We start from the raw sequence: 6,277 nt of genomic DNA on the forward strand, positions 1-6,277 counted from the left end.
TTGTGATGTATAAAGTAGTAAAGTTTTAGTGACTGTACAAACAATATCTGAACCTTTTCCTGTGCTTAATTGGTATAAACTATCTAGGGCGGCAGTTCCCCACCTTTTTGGCACGAGGGACCGTTTCATCAAAGACAATTTTTTCCATGGATGAGGGAGCAGGGGTTGGGGGGATGATTTGGGGATGATTCAAGCACATTAGATTTATTGTGCACTTTATTTATATTGTTATTACATTGTAATATATAACGAAATAAGTATCCAACTCACCATAATGTAGAATCACTGGAAGCCTTGTGTTTGTTTTCCTGCAACTAGACGGTCCCATCTGGCAGTGATGGAAAACAGTGACGGATCATCAAGCATTAGATTCTCATAAGGAGCCCACATCTAGATCCCTTTCATGCACAGTTCACATTGGGGTTTGGGCTTCTATGAGAATTTGACGCCTCCGCTTATCTGGGAGGAAAGGGGAGCTCAGGGGGTCATAGGAGCGATGGGGGAGTTGCTGTTTAAGTGCAGATGAAGCTTCGCAGGCTCTCCTGGCACGCTGCCTTGTACCCGGTTCCTGTACTGAAGGTTGGGGACTCCTGATCTAGAGTAAAACGGATGAAGAGCTCGCCTGAACAGGGACTTGAACCCTGGACTCTCAGATTAAAAGTCTGATGCTCTACCGACTAAGCTACCTAGGCCCTCGTACGATGTCGTCCACGGAGTATGTAATCTAGATTTCTCCATTTGTTCCGTTCGTTTTATGTTTCATGTTGCAATTTGCAAATCACATTGCTTGAATTCTCCTCATTTCGAAGATCCTGCTTAAGAGAGACATTATGACCGCTAGGAACATTTTCCTTTTCTTCTTTTAAACATCTCCTTTCTGCAGACTTTCGTAACCTGGGATGAGGTGTCTTCTACACAAAGCACTGCGGAGTTGCTAGTTACAGAGGGTTTCATTCTCGCCAATTACCTGCAACCTAAACTTCTGGAGGCAACAGTGGAGCTACTTTTGTTCGTATCCCTCAGTATTGTCTTGTATGTCTTTCTTGCAGCCTTTGTCGGCAGAGGGTAAGAGAGACGAAGGAAGAAGAATTTGAAGATGCAAGAGAACATTCCATAACGGACCCCTTCCTGTTGGTGGATGAAATTGCCAGCCAGGTATCACTTTGTCAAGTGGACCTCAGACCGGCAGTCTGGCTGGCCAGAGAGGGAAAACCGCGTGTAACAGCGTCTTTTCGTTTAGCATTTAGTGCCGTTTTTGCTGGTCACAGTCTAAAGGTTTTAAAAATAGTGATGTTAAACACAGCAAGCCTTTTTCTGCCAGATATTCGTTCTCCAAACACCGATAGACAAAGACAGTAATTAATAATGGATCTTTTCCTTCTTTTTTCCTTGTTTTATTTGTAAAGGTATTTTTTCCTTCATCTATGGATCTTTTTAAATTTTTAATTGTATGGGTGCATAGCATATATATGTATATATGATAAATGGGATATTTTGATGCAGGCATGCAATGTGTAATAATCATATTAGGTTAAACGAAGCATCCATCACCTCATCCATCGCCTCAACACCTTATTATTTCTTTGTGTTACAGACGTTCCAGTTATTATCTTTAAGTTATTTTTAAATGTACAATAAATTGTTGTGGACTATAATCACCCTGTTGTGCTATCAAATGGTAGATCTTATTCATGCTAACTATATTTTTGTATCCATTAACCATCTCACTGCCCCCTCCAATACCTTTCCCAGCCTCTGGTAACCATCATTCTACTCTCTGTCTCCATGAGTTCAATTGTTTTATTTTTGGCTTCCACAAATGAGAGAGAATATGTGAAGTTTTACTTTCTGTACATGGCTTAACATAATGTCCTCTAGTTTGTGGAGGAAAAGTTACATATTAAATTTGAACTCAATTGAACATGGACACAAACAATGGTCACCAAATCCTGGAACAGGCTGTATGAGCCCCTTGAGGTGTTCATCCAGTGCTGTTTCGGAGAAATCTCTGTTTCAATCTATTCCTACATGTAAGTTATTGAAAAACAACAGGCAATCTCAAAAACAAGTTGACCTTTTCTTGTTCCTTGAGCCCAGTCACGAAGGGCCCTTGTGACTGGGCCTCATGCCAAACAACTTGTTACAAAAAGAGCTAGGGTCCCAGACCGCACCATAGCTTCTTGAGGCCTCTCCTTCTCTGTTTACGGATGAGTGGCTGACTCTGGAGCCTGGGCTGTTGCTTCCTGGTCTGGTGATGAATCCTTCATCATATATATACACACACACACGCACTATATACATGCATATATATATACTATATACATATATTTACTATATACATATATATATCTTTTCTCTTCTCCCCTTCCCATTGCAATTTGCTTATTATATCATTTGTTTATTATATCTGCGTTGCCATTTATGTGGGATAAATGTTATTTACCCTTAAAGGTATTGTGTGTATGTCTTTTCTTCTCCCCTCTCGTGTTTCCTGCACAGAGCATAGTTCCATCCACTTTGCAAATGACAAGATCTCATTCTTTTCATGGCTGAATAGCACCCCGTTGTGTATATGTACAACATTACTTTATTCATTTATCTGTTGACAGGCACTTAGGATGCTTCCCAATCTTGGCTATTGTGAATAGTGCTGCAATAAAGATGAGAGTGCACATATCTCTTTGATATACTAATTTACTTTCTTTTGGGTATATACCTAGCAGGGGGATTGTTGGAATATATGGTAATATTTTTAGTTTTCTGAGGAGCCTCCATACTGTTCTCCACAGTGGTTGTATTAATTTATATTCCCACCAAGAGTTTACTAGGGTTCTCCTTTCTTCACATCCTTGCCTGTCTTTTGTATGAAAGTCATTTTAACTTGGGTGAGATAATATTTCATTTTAGTTTTGATTTGCATTTATTTGATGATCAAGACATTTGTATGTCTTCTTTTAAAAGACATATAGACAAAAGAATGGCAAATAGATATATGAGTAGAAAACCTTTATTGGCTGAGTTTTCTTTATCCTTTCCTTTTACAGTAGCCCCCACCCCAACACACACACACACACACACACACACACACACACACACACACACACACGTCAGGTCAATAACCAAACCATAAAGGCTGCAAATCTTAGTTCTTTCTGTGTGTGTGAGTGAACGTTTGTTGTACACTGGATCACACCTCACAGGAAATGCTGAGTTTTCCAAATTCTAAGTTAAGAAGATTACTAGGGTCATGCATTATGAGTTTTTGTAAAATGGCTAAAGTAGCTACATTGGGAGATTCTTTGTCTAAAGGTCTAATACATCCCCCAATTTGATTCGGGGCTTGGCAGATTGTCTGGTTTCATCTAAATAAATCAATAAATGCTATTTTTTTAAAAGCTCAATTATAAAAGCCTTTATCTACAGACACCCTCCCCCATCCATTTTTTCAGTGAAATTATCTAGACAGATTGATATAGAGAGATTAAGAATATCATGCTTTCAAATTTCTCTTGGATTCCTTACAAAATGCTTTTGTTAGAAATGTTTAAAAATTTTAAAGGAATCTTGCCTGGAACACATCAGATAAAAATCAAAAGGCACCAGAGAAAACTTTGAAAGGCTTTGGAGAGGAAGTGGTATCACTGGTATAAACAAACATTTTATACAATTTAATAGCTTCTTAGTATTATTCTTTCAAATTTCAGTGCCAATCCTTTTTAGCATCCTCCTGAAGAAAGAAATTTCAGGCTACTTTGGACACACTTTCTATAGGGTAGCCCTGCTCCTCAAAGAGCAGGAAAAAGTAAATAAATAAATAATTTTTGACGGTTTTGCTCAGTATGCCAATCTTACTAACTGTGCCAACTTTACTAATTGCTGTCTATGTCTGCCAGTTAACTTTTCCTCCTCCAGACTGAACAAAAAAATGCCCATTTATTTAAATTTGTTAGATTTTGAGATTTTGGGTTGCTCTTCTTTGGGCACAACATCCACTAGTGAGAAGGTGAGGAACCAAAACTGAGAACAATCTCAAAACATGTGAATAAGTTTGAGTCTGTTGGAACATAAGTCCTGGTAGGGCATCTTGCCCAAAGTGGAGTTGGATTCTTCAGCATTGACTAGAGTAAGTAGCCTCCCCAAACTGGATCACACCAGAAACCATTATTCAATCTAATACCCCTCATAGGACGCTTTCCGAGAAAGAAAGGGACTTAACTAAATCGGTTTCATAGGAAACAGTAGAAGACATTTCCTTGGTCTACCCAGACTCATCTACTCCGGCCCCAGAACTAGCGTTCGGTGGTCTCATACATGGGTCATTACTTGATAAATTAGTGTACATAGGGTATACCATCCAAAATATGGCCTAAAACAATTCTTGAGTTTTGACTGGAGAAACCTGGAGAAAATCGCGTACAAGGGATCCAGGACAAGTTAAGGGCTGAGAGATGCATCTCTCTCGGGAAAGGAGGTAAGACTGGGCACTGGAAAAATGAAAGTTTCTTCCCAGTAGCTCGTCATTTCTACGAAGCCAAGACCACGCGAAAACTGAGGGAATTTGCAATTGGTTTACTTTACAAACTTGCTTTTTTTTTTTTTTTTTTTTACTCTTTCCTACCCTATCAATATACGGGACATAACTGGGGAAAGGGTCACAAAAAGTCGTCCTAGATTGTTTTGTGGATCAATCCAAAGGTGAGCTTAGAGCAAGCAACCTTTAGGCAAAATGCTTGGGGCTTTTCTGACAAGGGGGAGCTTTTTTTTTTTTTTTTTTTTAATTTCAACTTTTATTTAGATGCAGGGAGTACAGTGCAGGTTTGGGACAAGGGTGTATTGCGTGTTGCCGCTCTCTGGGTTACGATTGAACTCATCACCCAGGTGGTGAGCATAATACTCAACAGGCAGTTTTTCAATCCTTGTCCCCCTCCCTACCTCCCACCTCTTACGGTCTCCAGTGTCTTTTGTTCCAGGGGAGCTCTTCTTTGAGCTTACAGGCTTTTCTCCCTGGAGAAAGCACCATCGTATCTTTGAGACGGAAAAGGTTAAAATATATCAAACAATGATGCTCCCTCTTACGCTGTCATGTCCAATCCTTCATTGCAGACTTGAGTTCTTGGCTTGTATTTCTGTACCCGAATTTGCATCATCATTATTAGTAACTTACAGAAGAGAGTCTTCAAAGAAGGCAAAGATGTCACTTCTGATCATCTCCCAGTTTATAATTCTAAGGAATTGCTATTAGGAATTTTGGGTGGAGTTTTATTCCTCCTGCGCACATCCTCCCCCGCCTCTCCCCGCCCCGCTTCAGGTTGTTAAATCTCCAATTGCGAAGTTAAAGGTTTGAAAACAGAAACTCAACGTTTCCCCACTGCACTTCGGTCTTCATGTTTGAGAATCAACACCTGCGTGCGGCCGCGTGGCCTAATGGATAAGGCGTCTGATTCCGGATCAGAAGATTGAGGGTTCGAGTCCCTTCGTGGTCGTGTCCTTACTATTGTCAGGAAATAGCTTTAGTTTCTGCATGTTTCCTTGAGCTTTCTGCAAGAGGGTTTTTTAAAAAAAGCCTTTGGAAACTTGAAATGAGGGAAGGATATTGACGAAAAGCAAGAACCCAGTAAGCAAGGTGTGTACTGATTATTAAAGTGCACTTTGTCTGTGGCGGTAGTTACTACCGGAGGCGTTCGTAATTTGGAATTAGCTTGGTTTTTCCAATTTATGGTCTTGTCCTGCTTGTTTCATGAATTTAACAAACACAACACAAAAAGTACATTTTTTTTTTGAGACGGAGTGTCGCTCTGTTACCCAGGCAGGAGTGCAGTGCTGATCTCGGCTCACTGAAAACTCTGCCTCTCGGGGTCAAGCGATTCTCCTGCCTCAGCCTCCGGAGTAGCTAGGATTCCTGCCACCACACCCGCCTAATTTTTGTATTTTTAGTAGAGAGGGGGATTTCACCATATTGGCCAGGCTGGTCTCGAACTCCTGATCTCAAGTGATCCGCCCGTCTTGACTTCCCAAAGTGCTGGGATTACAGTCGTGAGCCACTGCGCCAGGCAGAAAACTACCATCTTAATAGTAAGTACTATCATAATAGTAAGAGTATTGGGTGCAGGGTATATGGGAACTCTAATATCTTCTAATTTTTTTCTGTAAATCTAAGACTTTGACAATTATACTCTATAAAATAAAAATGACTTTTTAAAAATATACACAGTCATGTGTTCAAAAAAACTTACAGCAAAGATTTTGCCCTAGAAAGCAAATGCAACTCTAATGGGGT

General features: G+C 40.1%; 2 non-coding genes across 2 annotated transcripts; one reads left to right on the top strand and one right to left on the bottom strand.

Annotated features, from left to right (window-relative positions):
* Positions 1-619: 619 nt before the first annotated feature.
* Positions 620-692, bottom strand: TRNAK-UUU (transfer RNA lysine (anticodon UUU)). The gene has a single exon. It is a non-coding gene; the product is annotated as a tRNA-Lys (tRNA).
* Positions 693-5,410: 4,718 nt separating this feature from the next.
* On the top strand, positions 5,411-5,483 carry TRNAR-CCG (transfer RNA arginine (anticodon CCG)). Its single transcript has one exon. It is a non-coding gene; the product is annotated as a tRNA-Arg (tRNA).
* Positions 5,484-6,277: the final 794 nt, after the last annotated feature.

The sequence above is a fragment of the Macaca nemestrina genome, chromosome 5, assembly GCF_043159975.1.
Source record: "Macaca nemestrina isolate mMacNem1 chromosome 5, mMacNem.hap1, whole genome shotgun sequence".
In the NCBI taxonomy this organism is placed as follows: Eukaryota; Metazoa; Chordata; class Mammalia; order Primates; family Cercopithecidae; genus Macaca; species Macaca nemestrina.